The sequence below is a fragment of the Oncorhynchus masou genome, chromosome 9 (assembly GCF_036934945.1).
Source record: "Oncorhynchus masou masou isolate Uvic2021 chromosome 9, UVic_Omas_1.1, whole genome shotgun sequence".
Taxonomy (NCBI): Eukaryota; Metazoa; Chordata; class Actinopteri; order Salmoniformes; family Salmonidae; genus Oncorhynchus; species Oncorhynchus masou.
In genome coordinates this window covers 33,503,868-33,525,766 of record NC_088220.1, presented here as the reverse complement: position 1 = coordinate 33,525,766, position 21,899 = coordinate 33,503,868, and the positions used below count along the sequence as shown (strand labels likewise).

Here is a 21,899-nt window from a genome sequence, read left to right as displayed (position 1 = left end):
TGTAGAGGTGACATACAGTGGCAGGTATGTACTTCTGAGATTAGGTCCTGTATCTGCAGACATGTAGAGATAATGCACTTCTGCTGTTTGCCTCCTGTTATATAAGACCTCCCAGACAGACTTGCACACGCACGCACACACGCACGCACACACACACTGTATGTGTATACACTGTGTGTACAAAACATTAAGAACGTGACATGACATAGACTGACCAGGTGAATCCAGGTGAACTTTATGATCCCTTATTGATGTCACTTGTTAAATCCACTTCAATCAGCGTAGATGGAGGGAAGGAGACAGGTTAAAGAAGGATTCTTAAACCTTGAGACAACAGAGACGGTGACTGTGTATGTATGCCAGTCAGAGGGTGAATGGGCAAGACAAAAGATTTTAGTGCCTTTGAATGGGGTTTAGTAGTAGGTGCCAGGTGCACCGGTTTGTGTCAAGAACTGCAATACTGCCTGTTTTTATATGCTCAATTGTTTCCTATGTGTATCTAGAATGGTCCACCACCCAAAGGACATCCAGCCAACTTGACACAACTGTGGAGTCCATATGGGCCAGCATCCCCGTGGAACACTTTGGACACCTTGTATATACTGTCCATACTGTATTTTATACCATCTATTGCATCTTGCCTATGTCTCTCTGTCCTTGCTCATCCATATATTTATATGTATATGTACATGTATATATTCTTATTCCATTCCTTTACTTAGATTTGTGTGTACTAGGTAGTTGTTGCGGTATTGTTAGATTACTTGTTAGATATTGCTGCACTGTCGGAACTAGAAGCACAAGCATTTCACTACACTTGCAATAACATCTGCTAACCATGTGTACATGACCAATAACATTGAATTTGATTTGATTTAGAATCCATACCACAACTAATTGAGGCTCTTCTGAGGGCCAAAGGGGGTGCAACTCAATATTAGGAAGGTGTTCCAATGTTTTGTTTACTCAATGTAAATCGACAAATGAAGAAAAATGTGCCTACTTGAATGTCAGTTCCTCAGAAATGTAGACTGATGTGCGTGTATGTGTGTATGTGTGTATGTGTGTATGATTGTATGTGTGTATGTGTGTATGTGTGTATGATTGTATGTGTGTGTGTGTATGTGTGTATGTGTGTATGATTGTATGTGTATGTGTGTATGTGTGTATGTGTGTATGTGTGTATGATTGTATGTGTGTATGTGTGTATGATTGTATGTGTGTGTGTGTATGTGTGTATGTGTGTATGATTGTATGTGTGTATGATTGTATGTGTGTATGTGTGTATGTGTGTATGTGTGTATGTGTGTATGTGTGTATGTGTGTATGATTGTATGTGTGTGTGTGTGTATGTGTGCGAGAGAGAGTCTCACCAGGGGGATGCTAATGCAGCGCATTTCATGCTTTAGCAAAGATCTAGAAACTACGTCACACTTCCCCACATGCTGTGTGTGTGTGTGTGTGTGTGTGCACTGTGTGTGTCCACTGATAGAGTTCTGCACCACCATTCCATCGCCTCACAGTCAGAACAGACCCATGTTGAGACTTTGACACATGGACACATCACCACCCCATAGTAGGCTGTCTCATCCCTATGTTCTCGTCATTAGATCCTCAATAGCTCTGTCATTCATTCACACACGCGCACACACACGCGCACACACACACACACACACACACACACACACACACACACACACACACACACACACACACACACACACACACACACACACACACACACACACCCTTCACAGCTCACTGAAGTGTGTATGATCATACTTTTATAATTACCATCTAATCACCAGAGATATGTCTACAGTACCTCAGTAGCCAGAACATCTGGGCTGCTATGCTGCTTAATGATGCAGAGAGGGTTTGAAAGGCTGGTCATGGCTCACATCAACACCATCATCCCAGACATGCATGTAGGTCAACAGAGTGGAGCTTGTATGAACCTTTAGGGGTGTGTAGGGTGTTTTAGCAGTGTTAGTAGTGTGTGTCCTCTCCTCCAGATTGTCTTCTCTGTCAAGGGCCCATGGGGCAGTGGTGTTTCCCCCCTGGATGTCAGTCAGTCATTCAGAGCTGCAGAAAACAACACAAGTGTGTCTGTTAAACTCTCAGAGCGAACCAAACTGTTTCTGTGTTAAATATGGCTTTTGCAATTCCCATTCGTCAGCCAGACTCAGTTCCCCTCAGGACTTTATAGTGGCTCTGCAATGTTTTTTTTCTTTGGCTCACTCAACTTTCTCTCTATTCAGAGTTGAGTGACTGAGAAAGAAGTGTAGGTGTTTTACTGAAGTCTTGAGCTCCTACAGACGGTAGGCAATTAAGGTCACAGTTATGAAAACTTAGGACACTAAAGAGGCCTTTCTACTAACTCTGAAAAACACCAAAAGAAAGATGCCCAGGGTCCTTGCTCATCTGCAAGGAGGCATGAGGACTGCAGATGTGGCCATAAATTGCAATGTCCGTACTGTGAGACGCCTAAGACAGCCCTTCAGGGAGACAGGACGGACAGCTGATCATCCTTGCAGTGACAGACCATGTGTAACAACACCTTCACAGGATCAGTACATCCGAACACACCTGCGGGACAGGTACAGGATGGCAACAACAACTGCCTGAGTTACACCAGGAACACACAATCCCTCCATCTGTGCTCAGACTGTCCGCAATAGGATGAGAGAGGCTGGACTGAGGGCTTGAAGGCCTGTTGTAAGGCAGGTCCTCACCGGACATCACTGGCAACATCGTCGCCTATGGACACAAACCCACCGTCGCTGAAGCAGACAGGACTGGCAAAAGTGCTCTTCTCTGACGAGTCGCGGTTTTGTCTCACCATGGCTGATGGTCGGATTCGCGTTTATCGTTGAAGGAATGAGCGTTACACCGAGGCCTGTACTCTGGAGCGGGAACGATTTGGAGGTGGAGGGTCCGTCATGGTCAGGGGCGGTGTGTCACAGCATCATCGGACTGAGCTTGTTGTCATTGCAGCAATCTCAACGCTGTGAGTTCCAGGGAAGACATCCTCCTCCCTCATGTGGTACCCTTCCTGCAGGCTCATCCTGACATGACCCTTCAGCATGACAATGCCACCAGACATACTGCTCGTTCTGTGTGTGATTTCCTGCACGACCGGAATGTGAGTGTTCTGCCATGGCCAGTGAAGAGCCCGGATCTTGCCCCGAACTGGGTCAGAATATAATGATGTAATTACTTTTCGAAGGTGTCCGATGGGGTATCTCCTCGTGGACCGAGTTCCTCCTCCTCTGATGGCGACACCTCTGTTGTTACCGGGTGTAAGTCTATGATTGTCCACTTTATGTCAGTGGCCTTTCTCGTAGTGCTCTGTTTCCTCGCCCTCGTTCTGTGAGAGGGGTCTTCTAGGGACGGCTAATCATCAGTGGAAAAGGTTCCAGCGTGGAATGAAAGCAATGTCGACCCATGATTCCTTGGATAACCTGGTGGTCCTGCTTGAATTCACCTTCTTAGATACAGCTACTCAGCCATAGCATTGATTGTTAAGAGTTTATTTTGTCTTCTTCAACCTTGTGTTGGATTTTGGGGATGCGACTAATCCTCGACCTTGGCTGCAGCGCACAGCCATCTAGTCTGATATGTAAATTCTTAACTCGCTTGTTTTAAACCCTCAGGTGATGTCTTTATGGCAAGTTCTCTGGGCATAACTAGTTACGAGGCAAGGTCTGGATTTTACTCAGATCCAATTTAGACAACTAACTTCACATTTCATCTTTACAAAAATGTTACTGTTCTGAGGTCGGAGCTCCATAGGGACATCATACATTCCATTCTTCTACACTGAGGGGACAAAGGATTTTGTCTGCTGCCTTAAGATTTACAATGGGAGTGAGGTGTCATAATACCCCCTACCTCTCTACCCCCCCCCCCTCCCCCCCTATGCAGAATTGTGGTCAACGTTAACCTGACCCGAACAGGCCAGTCATGACACCACCATAGTTCCTGTGCCCAAGAACGCAAAGGTAACTTGTCTAAATGACTATCGCCCCATAGCACTCACATCTGTAGCCATGAAATGCTTTGAAAGGCTGGTCACGGCTCATCATCCCAGACACTCTGGACCCGGTCCATTTCGCTTACTGACCCAACAGAGCCGCAGATTACGACATCTCTATTGTACTCCACACTGCCCTTTCCCACCTGGACACGAGGAACACCTACAGTGCCTTTGGAAAATATTCAGACCCCTTGACTTTTTCCACATTTTGTTACGTTACAGCCTTATTCTAAAATGGATTACATTTTAAAAGTCTGAAGCAATCTATACACTATACCCCATAATGACAAAGCAAAAATAGGTTTTTAGACATTTTTGCAAATGTATTAAAAATTTAAAACAGATACCTTATTTACATAAGTATTCAGACCCTTTGCGATGACACTTGAAATTGAGTTCAAATGCATCCTGTTTCCATTGATCATCCTTGAGATGTTTCTACAACTTGATTGGAGTCCACCTGGGGTAAATTAAATTGATTGGACATAATTTGGAAAGGTCCACAGGTGACAGTGCATGTCAGAGAAAAAAATCATGCAATAAGGTTAAAGGAATTGTCTGTAGAGCTCCGGGACAGGATTGTGCCGAGGCACAATCCGAGGTACCAAAAAATGTCTGCAGCATTGAAGGTCCCCAAAAACACAGTGGCCTCCATCTTTCTTAAATAGAGATGGCCGCCTGACCAAACTGAGCAATCGGGAGAGAAGGGCCTTGGTCAGGGAGGTGACCAAGAACCCGATGGTCACTCTGACAAAGCTCTAGAGTTCCTCTTTGGAGATGGAAGAAGCTTCCAGAAGGACAACCATCTCTGCAGCACTCCACCAATGAGGCCTTTATGGTAGAGTCGCCAGACGGAGCCACTCCTCAGTAAAAGGCACATGACAAACTGCTTGGAGTTTGCCAAAAGTCACCTAAAGACTCTCAGACCATGAGAAACAAGATTCTCTGGTCTGATGAAACCAAGATTGAACTCTTTGGCCTGAATGTCAAGCGTCACGTCTGGAGGAAACCTGGTACCATCCCTATGGTGAAGCATGGTGGTGGTAGCATCATGCTGTGGGGATGTTTTTTTAACGGAAGGGACATGGAGACTAGTCAGGATTGAGGAAAATATGAATGGAGCAAAGTACAGAGAGATACTTGATGAAAACCTGCTCCAGAGCATTTAGGACCTCAGACTGAGGCGAAGGTTCACCTTCCAACAGGACAGCGACCCTAAGAACACATCCAAGTCAATACAGGAGTGGCTTCGGGACATGTCTCTGAATGGCCTTGAGTGGCCCAGCCAGAGCCCAGACTTAAATCCGATCAAAAATCTCTGGAGAGACCTGAAAATAGCTGTGCAATGACACTCCCCAATCCAACCTGACAGAGTTTGAGAGGACCTGCAGAGACGAATGGGAGAAACTCCCCAAATACAGGGGTGTCAAGCTTGTAGTGTCATACCCAAGAAGACTCAAAACTGTAATCACTGCCAAAGGTGCTTCAACGAAGTACTAAATAAAGGGTCTGAATACTTATGTAAATGTGATATTTCAGTTTTTTTATTAGCAAAAATGTCTATAAACCAGTTTTTGCTTTGGCATTATGGGGTATTGTGTGTAGATTGATGAGGGGAAAAAACTATTCAATCAATTTTATAATAAGGCTGTAACGTAACGAAATGTGGAAAAAGTCAAGGGGTCTGGATACTTTCCGAATGCACTGTATGTGAGAATGCTGTTCATTGACTACATCTCAGCATTCAAAGCCATAGTGCCCTCCAAGCTCGTCACTTAGTTAAGGACCCTAGGACTGAACATTTCCCTCTGCAACTGGATCCTGGACTTCCTGACGGGCCGCTTCCAGGTGGTGAGGGTAGGCAACAACACATCCAACACGCTGACCCTCAACACGGTGGCCTTTCAAGGGTGCGTGTGTAGCGTGGTTCGTTCTGCGTTGTGCACTTTTAATTAGGACGCTGCCACAACTGGAGGTCTGCTAGTTGAATTATTTTTATAGGCCCTGCACACGAAGAGACAACACACAATATGTTAGCCCTTGGCTCAGTCATAGCTCTCAGGCACCTGCGCAAGCACATGGACACTCATTCAAACACTGTCCCAAGTACTCACAAGTTATTTCAATAGATACCCTCGTTAGCAAGCTTGGTGAAACGTGTTAACATAAATCTTTATACTATCCACATTGTAACAAACTTATGGTTGCATAACAGCACATTGTGTAACATTATGACGGTTTTATATTGAACAATTTCGGAGCCAAGGACAACATACCTTGCAAAGCCCGAAGGTCAGGCAAAAGAGAACAATAAGGGGGTATGGAAATACAGATAACCTGCGATGGACCAAACCAAAATATACAAAACTTTTACAATCACATGTATGTACAATATTGATATGAAAAAGTGTTTGTACACCAAATAATAACATCAGCTATGCAGCTGTAATTAAATAAACACACTGAATTATTATCAAATTATTAACATTCCCCACTTGACCTGGCCTATTTGAATTGGTCCTTGTGTGCAACTTGGTGCATAATCTAGGGGAACAACATCACACTGCGACATTCGCCCCCACGTTTTCCAAGAGATCAAAGGCACAAAACAAAACACATTACCTCGAAGGTAACAAAGCAAAGAAAGAAAAAACCCATTTTACACCCGCAGGGCGACAGAGTAACCCAGTGTAGTCCCTTAATTCTACACCCACAAATGGTCGATCAGCTGAAAAGCTATCCCGCGAAGGATTACAAAAAACAAGGGGTAGCTAATTCCTTATTCAACCGTATAATATCCTACCGTCACCGAGAAACCAGGAACTGTTTCATTTCCTGTGTAGATATAGTTTGGATTAGCCTATTCACTGGCTTAATATGTCTACCTAGTCTAGTCCAAACACCCTCACTCAAAAACCTAGCAGGAATGTCACAGACAGCACTAACCGTGCTCAGAGGTCTGACCTCAGGATGGGGAGTATTACAGATCGGCATAGGCCTGCTACCCAGTGGACAGGCCTGCTACCCAGTGGACAGGCCTGCTACCCAGTGGACAGTCCTGCTACCCAGTGGACAGTCCTGCTACCCAGTGGACAGTCCTGCTACCCAGTGGACAGTCCTGCTACCCAGTGGACAGTCCTGCTACCCAGTGGACAGGCCTGCTACCCAGTGGACAGGCCTGCTACCCAGTGGACAGGCCTGCTACCCAATGGACAGGCCTTCTACCCAGTGGACAGTCTGCTACCCAATGGACAGTCCTGCTACCCAGTGGACAGGCCTGCTACCCAGTGGACAGTCCTGGTGTCACTCCCATCCATTTGGCTGGACTCTGCAGACATCTCAGAGATCACGTCACCACTCGATAGAGATTCATGTGGTAAGGTGTTGGATACGATATGTGTTCAGTGAGCTGTTCTTCGCAACCACTATGTACACCACACTCTCCCAGTGATCAGCCAGTTTCTTCTTGCCCCTGTCCCTCTTGTTAGCAAGTAGAACTCTGTCTCCCTTTTGCACCGAGTGACCCTTAGACCGTTTGTTGTAGACCTCAGCTTGTCTCTTTTGTTGCTTACTGGCATGCTGCTGGGCCTTTGTCATGGCCTCTCTCAGATCCTCACCCAGAGACTGGACATACTTATCCACATCTACTGTGTCCCCATCCAACAGCACACTTTCAAACATAACATCTACCGGCAACCTAGGGGTGCGTCCAAACATCAAGAAGAATGGCGGAAACCCAGTAGTCTTGTGAACAGTGTAGTTATAGGAGAATGTAAATGTGTTCAACATCTGAGGCCATTTAGCCTTGGACCTAGCTGGCTGAGCTCTAATCATCCCAACCAGTGTGCGATTCAGAATTCTGCTTAACCGTTACCCATGGGATGATAAGGTGTGGTGTGGGACTTTTCAACACCAGATAACTGAAGTAATTCTGAAATAAGAGAACTCTCAAAGTTAGCACCCCTGTCAGAATGGATACAGTCAGCGAACCCATAAATGCAGAAGAAATTATTCCAGAGAACACGAGCAACAGTCTTAGCAGACTGGTTTGGACATGGATACACACAGGCCAGCTTAGTATAGTGATCAGTCACTACTAACACATCAATAGACTTGTTGTTCGAATCTTCTGCAGTCCAGAAATCAATACACACAAGTTCTAAAGGTGCCGTTGTCACAGTGGAGACCAGTGGAGCTCTTGCTTCAGGCTCAGGTGCTTTACTCAACACACATCTCTTACAGTGGGCCACGTATCCCTTGACATCCTTCTCCATAGATTCCCAGTAAAACCGCTATCTCGTGAGCCACTATGTGCGCTGCTGATCCTGATGACCAACATCATCATGAACTCCCTTCAACACAACGCCTCTTAAAGACACAGGTACGACAGACTGGAATATTTTCCTCTTACTCACTGGGTGTTTTGAGACACGATACAGAATCCATAACCTTGTGGTGAGTTTTCCCCACTGACTTAGAGTATAAACTGTTTCTTTAGCTTCAAGGACTCGCTCTCTCCGAGATGGGCGCCGGCCTCTGTCTACAAAGAACATGACTCTGCTGATGATAGGATCCAGGGACTGGGTATCATACAGCTACTTGTGTGTAAGGACAGGTAAAGGGCTCTGACCCATGGACATCAACTTCTCAAGGTGCTGCACATGTGAAACGGCCCTCACTGTGACACCATCATCCCATCGGCGGTGAGCATGGAGGACAGCAGACACCTCTTCACAGGAAACCAACCCACTGACATCGTCACCAGCTCTACTCAACTCACTCCCAGGAGCCATAGACGTTCTACAGCCAGCCTCGGGCTGCTCACAGGAGAGACGGAACATGTCTTGTACATCATCCACTCGAAGACGTTTAGGCTTCCTCCAGCAGGACATCATATGGAATTCTTGTCAGTCGGTGCAGAACTTTGGAGCGGACTAATGGCTCTCTGCTCAAAGCATCAGCAACGATATTATTGGGCCCTGGTATGTACTGGATATCAAAATCAAAGGGTGCCAGCTTTGCAACCCATCTCTGCCCCGCATGCATCAAGTCTCGGCTTCGTAAGAATATATTTGAGTGGATTGTTGTCGGTCCACACAGTAAACGTGTGCCCTCGCAGCCAATGGCTGAGCTTATCATGAATGGTCCATTTCATGGCTAGAAATTCCAGCCGGTGAGCAAGATACTTGGATTGTGCATGATTAAGAGATTTACTAGCAAAAGCTATTGGCCTGGTTATGGCCTTCCCATCTTGCACTTGGGATAGTACAGCTCCCAAACCACTAGTAGATGCATCAACAGAAAGTAAAAATGGCAGAGAGAAATGTGGATGAGCCAGCAGTGCCTGGTCAACTAGTGCTGCTTTCAAAGCTTCAAAAGAGAGTTGGCATTCGGCAGTCCAGTCTGCAGCAGTGAGCCTGCGAGAGACACCAGGCCTCTTTCTGCCCTTGCCTCTCCTAGGCTTCTTCTGACCTGTAGTCAGCTGAAACAATGGCCTAGCAACCATGGAACAATTCTCAATGTAGTGTTGATAGTATACTACCATACCAAGGAAAGAACGGATTTTGCTAGGAGATGGAGTGACACCATCAGCTTCCATCATTTCACTCTCATTCACATTTAAAATGGTTTGAACCATAGTAGGGTCAGTGGCTACGCCCTCCTGAGAAATGATGTGTCCCAAAAACCTAACAGACCTCCTCATAAACTTGCACATAGATGGAGACAGTTTAAGATTGTGCTCCTGCAACCGCTGAAAAACCATCTCGAGTCTCTGCAGACTCTCTTCCTCCGTCTTATCAAAAACCATCAGATCATCCAAATAGCAGAGGAGACTTAGAAAGTGTTGGCCACCAAAGATGGTCAGCATCATTCTCATAAAAGTAGCTGGGCTGTTGCAAAGGCCTTGAGGTAAACGATTGTACTCGTGCAGACTTAAAGGAGAGGAAAAGGCAGTGTATTTCTTATCCTCTTCATGTAGCGGCACATTGTAGTACCCTGACGTCAAGTCCATTGTGCTGAAGAAGGCATTACCTCCCAGCGCAGCCAGTACATCAGCCTGATGAGGCAGGGGATGAGCATCCTTTCCTGTGCGGGCGTTTAACCACCTAAAGTCAGTACATAGACGCAAGTCCCCATTCTTTTCCCATACCAGCACCAATGGTGAGGCGTACTCACTGCTGGATTGTCTGACGGTTTCCTTTTCCTCCATATCATCCAGTGTTTCCCTGAGTTTTTGGTAATGAGCTGGGGAAAGCCTACGATAAGGTACTCGAAATGGGCGGTCATCAGTCAGCCGTATGCAATGGCAGAACTCTTTTGCCTCTCCACAATCCAGGCTATGTCTAGAGAACACGGTGTCATACTTCTCAATTAAACCGACAGATTTGTGTTTCAAAACTGGACACTCTTCAACAGACAGGCCTTGAAGTCCAAGATTGCTCCGTGTACTGTTGCCATTAACTAGACTGCCACCAACTGAACTCTTAGCTGTAAGACTGCCATGTGAGCTGTCACATTGTACTTTTGCCACCTTCTGGTAAGCTGCTTGCTGCTTGACATCATCAAAATCCTCCAATGCAATGCAAGGGTACACATCTGCCACTTTGGGATCTCGTCTCAGGATAACTGGCGAAGTTGTTGGATACACAATCTTCACAGGGAGCCATCCATCCCCCCACAGAGGCGTAACTACTCTCCCTACTAATATGTGTCGATTCACACAACGGGACGTGCTGGGCTCGACAACAACAGTACTGCCCACAGAGAGTTTTGTCTTTGGGGGTAGGTAGCCCCACACCAGATGCTCACTCATGGGTTGGAGTGTTACGGGTCTCTTCAACTTAATGGTGCCCACTTTATCTGGGATGGAGTCTCCTCTCCGTCTCTCCAGATTTGATAGGAGACGCAGGAACTGGCTGTTATCACACTGGCTAGAAGGACCTGGCGTACCCACCACCTGCCAGTAGCTGTCATTTGATTTGAACTGTCTAATCAGAGACTTCAACACGTTAGTGCCCACAATGAGTTCATCAACCTGCCCATATACAAGAAGCACTGGGACGACATAACTGAAGCCATAAAGCTGTATTTTTAAGTCACACATGCCCACTGGGCTAGTTTGTGTCCCACCACAACCCACCAGGATGATGTCTGAAGGAGCTAGAAAGTTCCCCTCTACCACACCTGCCTCCCTCAACCGAGGTACAATATCTCCGCGCAGAGTAGTAGCAAAGTACCCTCTATCTAACATCCCCTTAACTCAACTTTATCCTGTACCAGCACGTGATGTACAACAAACTGTCATTCTGAGTAATTCTCATTGTGTTCTGAAAAATGACTGCGTTGTAATTGGGTACTGACTCACAAAAAATAAGAAGAAACAGATTGGATATTATCATCAGTGATGATGATTATTATTATTACTATTATCAAATTATTAACATCCCCTCTTGACCTGGCTTTTTTGAATTGGTCCTTGAGTGCAACTTGGTGCATTATCTAGGGGAACAACATCACACTGCTGCACGTGCTTAGTCCCCTCCTGTACTCCCTGTTCACCTATGACTGCGTGGCCGTGCACGACACCAACACCATCATTAAGTTTGCAGACGACACGACGGTGGTAGGCCTGATAACAGACGACAACGAGACAGCCTATAGGGAGGAGGTCAGAAACCTGGTAGTGTGGTGCCAGGATAGCAATCACTCCCTCAACGTCAGCAAGACAAAGGAGTTGATCGTGGACTACAGGAGACAGAGGGGCAGAACACGCCTTCATTCACATCGACGGGGCTGTAGTGGGAGCGGGCCGAGAGCTTCAAGTTCCTCGGTGTCTACATCACTAAGGATCTATCATGGTCCACACACACAAACACAGTCGTGATGAGAGCACGGCGATGCCCCTTCCGCCTCAGGAGACTGATAAGATTTGGCATGAGCCCTCAGATCCTCAAAGGTTTTCAGCTGCACCATTGACTGGCTGCATCACCGCTTGGTACGGGAACTGCTTGGCATCTGGCTCCAAGGCGCTACAGAAGGTAGTGTGTACGGCCCTGACTCCAGCCACCCAAGTCATGGACTGTTCTCTCTGGTATTGCACGGCAAGTGGTACCGATGCACCAAGTCTGGAACCAACAGGACCCTGAACAGCTTCTACCCCCAAAATAGTTTGTTAAATAGTTTTCCAAATAGCTACCCAGACTCTCTGCATTGACCCTTTTTGCACTAATCACTTTTGACTCATCACATACGCTGCTACTACTGTTTACCATCTGTCACTTTATTCCTAGTTCTATGTACATATCTACCTCTGCACATCGACTTGTTATGGGTACCCTTGTATATAGCCAAGTTATTGTTACTCATTGTGTATTTATTATTACTTTTATTATTATGTGTTTAACTTTTCTATTATTTCTCTATTTTCTGTCTCTCTGCCTTGTTGGGAAGGGCCTGTGAGTAAACATTTCACTGTTAGTCTACACCTGTTGTTTATGAAGCATGTGACAAATGACATTTGATTTGATTCACACACAGTCTTTTTCAGCCTTGTCTTAAAACTATTACGTTGTGATCTAGGTCAGGCTAGTTCTGCTAGACACAGATAGAGAGGAACCCATTGTTTAGTGGTTTAGTGCGGTCCAGATGTTTTGGTTATTGTCTGGTTTGGTTATTGTCTGGTTTAGTCCACTGGTATGTTTTTTTGTTGGTGTGGTCCAGTCCTGTGGTCAGGTCTAATCTAGGTCTGGTCCAGTCTGTTGGTCTAGTCTAGATGAGGTCAAGTCTAGTGGTCCTGACTCAGGGCAGGGCAGTGAGACTCAGGTGGTGAGGGGGGCCCTTGGGTCCTGTCTGTGAAACGCTCAACGCATGATTTAACCCTGATTGGCTAACGGTACGAGCACAGCTGCCACTGCTCCACTGGGCATCGGTGTGTGTGTGTGTGTGTGTGTGTGTGTGTGTCAGAGTTCATTTATTCTTGCTCGCAGATAAAACTGAAGAAATGCAGAATTTACATTACTAATAACTGCAAAACACAAATTTTAAAATACATACATAATATGTGAAAAAAAGAATACAGAACACTTGAAACATTACAATTTTCATGATGGAAATTTAAATATTAAAGTGTGACTGTTAAAAATATAATACTTGGGAGAACCATTTAAGTTATTAGACAGTCTGATAGCGGTGGATAGAGTGGAGTTTCGCAGGCGGTTCGTACGGGCAGTTATACAGGACAGTTTGTGGCTGTTTCTCAGGAGCCTGGTGGTGCAGTTACCTCTTTTTGTAGGGAGCAGGTCATTCAGTGGTCAAGAGTGTGCATGTCCTTCACCAGGTGCACTGCAGCCTGCTCTCGCCTGCTCTGCGGTGACGGGAGCTGTGGTTGGACTGCTCCACCTCTGGAGATGATCCTCAAGGCCCTCCACCATATTCCAGACAGGGCCTGACCAGCGTAGTGTTTACTTTGACCAGATCATCAGTGGGTAGGCCATTTCTGGCAAGAACAGTCAAAGTAACAGGTGTTTTGAGGCCTTCCTCACTGACTGCTCCACACGTGTCACCACTGCGCATCGAGCCTAGATGATACTGAGTTGTTGTTACCACTGGTACTTCCTGTCCTCCTAGAATTAGTGGTGCAGGTTGTGGATGGTCTCTAGAAAATATATGTTGTTGGGTGTGACCCACTCTTCCAGTTGCTTTGCCTCCAAGCCCATGGAAGTGTCCTCTTGTGGCACTAGAGGTGACCTCTGACCAAGGGCTAAATGTGCCATTTGCCATCACCCTCTTCCTTCTTCCGGTGGGGTATCTATGGAGCCAGGCTAGTAATTTGGACACAGTTCAATGTCAGACAAACATTGCAGGAGCTTTGCGTGATCTTTGGACATACAGTTGAAGTCGGAAGTTTACATACACTTAGGTTGGAGTCATTAAAACTTGTTTTTCAACCACTCCGCAAATTTCTTGTTAAACTATAGTTTTGGCAAGTCGGTTAGGACATTTACTTTGTGCATGACACAAGTCATTTTTCAAAAAAAAATTCACAGATTATTTCACTTATAATTCAATGTATCACAATTCCAATGGGTCAGAAGTTTACATACACTAAGTTGACTTTGCCTTTAAACAGCTTGGAAAATTCCAGAAAATTATGTCATGGCTTTCAAACTCAGTACATCTATGCTTGACATCATGGGAAAGTCAAAAGAAATCAGCCAAGACCTCAGAATAAAAATTGTAGACCTTCACAAGTCTTGTTCATCCTTGGGAGCAATTTCCAAATGCCTGAAGGTACCACGTTCATTTGTACAAGCAATAGTATGCAAGTATAAACACCATGGGACCACGCAGCTGTGATACCGCTCACGAAGGAGATGCGTTGTGTCTTCTAAAGATGAACATACTGTGGTGCGTAAAGTACAAATCAATCCCAGAACAACAGCAAAGGACCTTGTGAAGATGCTGGAGGAAACAGGTACAAAAGTATCTATTTCCACAGTAAAAGAAGTCCTATATCGACATAACCAGAAAGGCCTCTCAGCAAGGAAGAAGCCACTGCTCCCAAACCGCCATAAAAAAGCCAGACTATGGTTTGCAACTGCACATGGGGACAAAGATCGTACTTTTTGGAGAAATGTCCTCTGGTCTGATGAAACAAAAAATATAACTGTTTGGCCATAATGACCATCGTTATGTTTGGAGGAAAAAAGGGGAGGCTTGCAAGCCAAAGAACACCATCCCAACCGTGAAGAACGGGGGTGGCAGCATCATGTTATGGGGGTGCTTTGCTGCAGGAGGGACTGGTGCACTTCAAAATATAGATGGCATCATGAGGTAGAGAAATTGTGGATATATTTAAATAACATCTCAAGACATCAGTCAGGAAGCTAAAGCTTGGTCGCAAATGGGTCTTCCAAATGGACAATGACCCCAAGCATACTTCCAAAGTTGTGGCAAAATGGCTTAAGTACAACAAAGTCAAGGTATTGGAGTGGCCATCACAAAGCCCTGACCTCAATCCTATAGAATATTTGGGCAGACCTGAAAAAGCGTGGGCGAGCAAGGAGTCCTACAACCCTGACTCAGTTACACCAGCTCTGTCAAGAGGAAAAGGCCAAAATCCATGGGAAGCTTGTGGAAGGCTACCCAAAACGTTTGACCCAAGTTAAACTATTTAAAGGCAATGTTACCAAATACTAATTGAGTGTATGTAAACTTTTGTCCCACTGGGAATGTCATGAAAGAAATACAAGCTGAAATAGATCATTATCTCTACTATCAACATAAAGTGCTGATCCTAACTGACCTAAGACAGGGAATTTGTACTAGGATTAAATGTCAGAAATTGTGAAAAACTGAGTTTAAATGTATTTGGCTAAGGTGTCTGTAAACTTCTGACTTCAACTGTGTCGTCGAGTAACACCATCACTGTTGTATAATACACGGTATTACTTCTACAACTAATATAAGGACAGGACATGAGACGGGAGTAGAAATTAACGTGGGCATTGTTTAATGCGTCTCTCAGAAAGAACATTCCAAGCATTTCAACGTAGGTAAGCAAGGGGGGAGTTACAGGGACAAAACTAGAATATCAATACACAACACTCACCATTGGTGGTTTTCTGGAGTCTGTAGCTGTCAGCCAGGAGTGTGTGGCTTTCACAAGGGCAGTAGTAGTACTGGACTTTGTTTGGGAGGTAGGCATACTGATTCGTGCACTCAGATGAAACTGTTGGCGTGAGCATGATGCTCTCATGGACTTTTCCAAGGCATGAAGTGAGAGAGATGTGCCTCCAGTCACTCGTTGTACCTGGGTGTGGGACACACATTGTCAGTCTTCCAGACAGCACGAACAGTCCCCTGCCAGTAGGTGGTGTTAACTATGTGTGTGACAACAGGGGCTAGATCTTCTGCATGCTCTTTTAGTAGCCAGGCTGGAATGCCATCAGGCCCACGTGCTTTATGTGAGTCTGGTCAGAGCTTACTTTACCTGGCCAATGCTGCACTGCTCAACCTGCCGTGTAGGCATGGAAAGATGGCAAGAGGTGGGGTGCTTGTCCATGCCTCAGCAAAGAGGACATTGAAAACATCAGCCACATTGTCATCTTCAATTCCCTCCACCTGTATTCTCCCTTTTGATGTTTTCTTTTGTCCCAGTCCTTTGTTAATGAAGTCCCGCCGTTCCTTAGGGGTTTTCTTCTTTAGGTCCTGGATTTCAGTTTTGTGGTAGTTTGTCTTTGCTTCCTTGATAAGCATTTGCGCTTTGTTTCTGTATTTTCTCCATTTCATTGTTTTTCACCATTTCTCCATCTATTGAAAATCATCTGTCTTTTCCTGATGGCAGCCTTTATTTGGTCAGTCATCTAGGGCTTGTCCAGTGTTGTTGTTGGCATGCATACATCAAGTGCAGTTTGAATGCAGAAGTTGAATGTCTCCACTAGAGGTTGACCGATTCTGATTTTTCAACTCCAATACCGATACCGCCCGATTTTACATATATAATGACAATTACAACAATACTGAATGAACAATGAACACTTATTTTAACGTAATATAATAATAAAATCTATTTGGTCTCAAATAAATAATGAAACATGCTCATTTGGTTTAAATTATGCAAAAACAGTGTTGGAGAAGAAAGTAAAAGTGCAATATGTGCCATGTAAAAAAGCTAACGTTGAAGTTCCTTGCTCAGAACATGAGAACATATGAAAGCTGGTGGTTCAATATTCCCACTTCTTCAATATTCCCAGTTAAGAAGTTTTAGGTTGTAGTTAGTTATTATAGGAATTATGACGCGTTGACTTTTTCTCTCTATACCATTTGTAATTCATATACCATTGACTATTGGATGTTCTAATAGGCACTTTAGTATTGCCAGCCTAATCTCAGGAGTTGATAGGCTTGAAGTCATAAACAAACGCTGTGAAGCAAGCATTGCTTAGAGCTGTTGGCAAACGCAGGAAAGTTTGACTGAGTACTTACGAGCTTACGAACCTGCGGCCCCTACCACCGCTCAGTCAGACTGCTCTATCAAATCATAAACACAGAAATACGAGCCATTGGTCATCAATATGGGAAAATCCGGAAACTATCATTTTGAAAACAAAACGTTTATTCTTTTAGTGAAATATGGAACCATTCCATATTTCATCGAACGGGTGGCAACCTTAAGTCTAAATATTGCTGTTACATTGCAAAACCTTCAATGTTATGTCATAATGATGTAAAATTCGGGCATATTAGTTCGCAACGAGCCAGGCAGCCCAAACAGTTGCATATACCCTGATTCTGCATGCAATGAACGCAAGAGAAGTGACACATTTTCCCTAGTTAATATTGCCTGCTAACATTAATTTATTTGAACTAAATATACAGTTCAAAAAAATATACTTCTGTGTATTGATTTTAAGAAAGGCATTGATGTTCATGGTTAGGTACTTTCGTGCAACGATTGTGCTTTTTTTGCAAATGCACTTTTGTTAAATCATCCCCCGTTTGGCGAAGTTGGCTGTGATTTGATGATAAATTATCAGGCACCACATTGATTATGCGCAACGCAGGACAAGCTAGTTAACCCAGTAATATCATCAACCATGTGTAGTTAACTAATGATTATGTGAAGATTGACTTTTTTTATAAGATAAGTTTAATGCTAGCTAGCAACGTACCTTGGCTCCTTGCTACACTCGCGTAACAGGTGGTCAGCCTGCAACGTAGTTTCCTCGTGGCTTCCTCATGTAATCGGCCATAATCGGCATCCAAAAATGCAGATTACCGATTGTTATGAAAACTAGAAATCGGCCCTCTATTCTCCACCTTTGCATCGATGTTCTCCACCTCATATATGGCAGACCAATCAGTGCTTGCCATACATCGTGCCAAGGCCTCCTTTCTGTTCTGGGTTACCAGATGTCCTTTTCCCCCACTGCACCTCACATCTCCCTCCCGATGTTGTGTTTGGGGAGAACAGCAGACATTTGTGACCACTGGATCTGAGAGATGAGCAAGTACAGTGAGGGTGTTGTAGTGATTCTTCAGATTTATAATGATCTAATCTAAGATGGAGTCCCCTCTGATCATGTTCACTTGTTTCATGTCTGGATGGGAGTTTGTCAGCATCTTGATGGGCAGGTGATTAAAGTCTACACAGCATGGACATCCCGAGGACATGGATAGTATTTATGAGATAATCCACAGTGTTCTGCTGAAGTGTTTTCTCATTTGCCTATAGTGAATGGTAGAGTACTCCCGCTACCAGAGTTGAAACGGAGCTGCCGAGTGGTTTAGGACAAAGCTGAAGCCACATATACGGCAGGGGCAGCAGGTAGCCTAGTGGTTAGAGGGTTGGCCAGCAACCGAAAGTTTGCTGGATCGAATCCCCGAGCTGACAAGGTAAAAAATCTGTTGTTCTGCCCCTGAACAAGGCAGTCAGCCCACTGTTCCCTGGTAGGCCATCATTGTAAATAAGAATTTATTCTTAACTGACTTGCCTGGTTAAATTGAAAATAAACTCCTGTTTCTCTAAGTCAGTTCTTCTCTTTTCCTGAATACTGTGATTTATGTCCATAGCTCCTCTCATCCCCTCTCTGGACCAGTCGTTTCTGAACAGCTGATAGTCTTGTACGAAAAGAGATTCATCTGGGATATTTTCGCGGGCCCATGTTTCAGTGACCCATCCAGTAACTGCATCTACTGATTGAAGGAGCAGTTCAAATTCATTCACTTTGTTTACCAATGATCTTGAATTACAAACTAGCACATTCGGAGTCTCTGGAGCATGCTGGGATGTATTTTGCGGCATCCCATAATTCAGTTAGAGCTCTGCATTGATGTGAGAGATTGTGTTTTCCATGTATATTAGGTCTGTTATTAACCGTAATAATGTGTGTGTGGTTTATCCCAGCTCTCACAGTCTCAAGTCAGAATTAGACGTTTATCAATGTTTCTCAAACGTAACATTTTGAAGTGTTTTAGGTTAACCTTTCGGCATTAACTCCACATTTTTAAGGTTAGGCATGAACTCACAATGGTTAAGGTAAATGTTAAGGTTTGGGATAGGCTTAAAACAAAAATATCAAAAACAATCTTCTATCGCTGGATTCAAACAGGCAACATTTGGCCCTTTGGAATCAGAGGCAGATGCTTACAACCATCCACCATCCCCGTCCACAACACCTGGCAAAACCGAAACCTACTTGAAGGTAACAGTGCTCACTGCTGCCCCTAGTGGATGGTTTCCACGTCATCTCCTGACGTACTCAGACATGGATGGACGTCGAATACTGACTTGTATCACAGGTGACCTGGCTGGGTTTATCATGCAGAGCCGTCTTTTAGTTTATTTTCCAGTTACATTAAACACTTAATGTGGCCCAATGTTGACCTGAGTTATGCATAAATAAACAACCTACCCTTGTCTCTCCTCAGATTTCTAAATTGATTAGGTGAGAATGTGACACTTGATTATTTCTGAGGAAGAGCTGCTTTAAGCATGAAATCTCTCCCTGTGTTCCATATGTCATATGTAACCTTTCAAAGTAGCCTACCTGTCGCCATAGCTACAGCACAGCTCTACACATGGTTCAATGAATCACAGTTACAGGCCATAACATTACTGCTTGATTACGTGTGGTAATGGTAATCACTGGCAGTAATGTCTCTAGATCAACAGTAATAAACTAATTTGGTATTCCAGTAGCTGATTAGCATAGTCAATTTAGCCTTTCTGACACACTGGTCATTGGTCAGGCCATCCGAATGCAAACACGCCAGGCTTCAGTAGCTATTGTAAGCCAGCACAGCTCGCATTAACATAGCAGATTCATTATTAGCCTAGCGTAGTCCAAATGGTCTCAGAGCCTGTTTGCTGTTAGCATAGCACGGTGGATATTAGCCAGGATACTGTATGTTAGTGCTTCCCAACACATTGATCCTCGGGAAGCACTGATAGCTTTAGAGTTGTTAATGTATTTATCACCTTTATGTAAACAACATTGACTGACTGGCGCTCCACACACACACACACACTGAAGGAAGCACACATACAGGTAACAGCCAAAATAAAGGAAACACCAACATTACGTGTCTCATTAGGGTGCTGGGCCACCATGACCCGCCAGAACAGCTTCAATGCGCATAGATTCTTTAAGTGCCTGGAACTACAGTGCTTTCAATGTTCCGAACCCTTGACTTATTTCACATTTTGTTGTGTTACAGCCTAAATTGAAAATTGATTAAATAAGTGTTTTTTTCTCAACCATCTACACACAATACCCCATAATGACAAAGTGAAAAACATGTTTTTAGACATTTTTGCTAATTCATAATTTTTGCTAATTCAAAATGAAATACAGAAATATCTAAAAGATAAAGCCCATATTACGACAAGAACAGCTCAAATAAGCAAATAGAAATGACAGCCAAATAGTTACTTTAAGATATGAAGGTCAGTCAATACGGAACATGTCAAGAACTTTGAAAGTTTCTTCAAGTGCAGTTGCAAAAATCATCAAGCGCTATGATGAAACTGGCTCTCATAAGGAACGCCACAGGAATGGAAGACCCAGAATTACCTCCGCTGCAGAGGATAAGTTCATTACAGTTAACTGCACCTCAGATTGTAGCCCAAATAAATGCTTCACAGAGTTAAAGACACATCTCAACATCAACTGTTCAGAGGAGACTGTGTGAAACAGGCCTTCATTGTCAGTTTGCTGCAAAGAAACCACTACTAAAAGGACACCAATAAGAAGAAGAGATTTGCTTGGACCAAGAAACACGAGTAATGGACGTTAGACCGGTGGAAATCTGTCCTTTGGTCTGATGAGTCCAAATTTGAGATTTTTGGTTCCAACCGCCGTGTTTTTGTGAGACGCAGAGTAGGTGAACGGATGATCTACACGTGTGGGTGTCACTGTGAAGCATGGAGGAGGAGGTGTGAGGATGCTTTGCTGGTTACACTGTCTGTGATTTATTTAGAATTCAAGGCACACTTAACCAGCATGGCTATAACAGCATTCTGCAACGATACGCCATCCCATCTAGTTTGCGCTTAGTGGGACTATCATTTGTTTTACAACAGGACAATGACCCCAAACACACCTCCAGGCTGTGTAAGGGCTATTTGAAAAATGAGAGTGATGGAGTGCTGCATCAGATGATCTGGCCTCCACAATCACCAGACCTCAACCTAATTGAAATGGTTTGGGATGATTTGGACTGCGGAGTGAAGGAATAACAGCCAACAAGTGCTCAGCATATGTGGGAACTCCTTCAAGACTGTTGGAAAAGCATTCTTCATGAAGCTGGTTGAGAGAATTCTCAGAATGTGCAAAGCTGTCATCAAGGCAAAGGATGGCTTCTTTGAAGATTTTAAGATATAAAATATATTTTGATTTGTTTAACACTTTTTGGGTTACTACATTATTCCATATGTGTTATTTCATCGTTTTGATGTCTACACTATTACTCTACAAGGTAGAAAATTGTAAAAGTAAATAAAAATCATTGAATGAGTAGGTGTGTCCAATTTATAGATGGATTTATTGATTGATACTGTAATTATTCACACCCCTAAGTCAAATCTTCGTAGAAGCACCTTTGGCAACAATTACAGCTTTGAGTCTTTCTGGGTAAGTCTCTAAGAGCTTTCCATGGCTGGATTGTGTAACATTTGCCCATTATTATTTTCAAAATTCTTCAAGCTCTGTCAAATTTGTTGTTGATCATCGCTAGACAACCATTTTCAGGTCTTTCCATAGATTTTCAAGTAAATGTAAGTTAAAACTGTAACTTTGCCACTCAGGAAAATTCACTGTCATCTTGGTAAGCAACTCCAGTGTGGCTTTGGCCTTTT

At 44.1% G+C, this 21,899-nt stretch overlaps 1 protein-coding gene across 1 annotated transcript in view; it reads left to right on the top strand.

Moving 5' to 3' along the window:
* LOC135544994 (neuronal acetylcholine receptor subunit alpha-7-like) overlaps positions 1-21,899 on the top strand; it is a 52,680-nt gene that overhangs the window by 6,560 nt on the left and 24,221 nt on the right. The window lies entirely within an intron of this gene.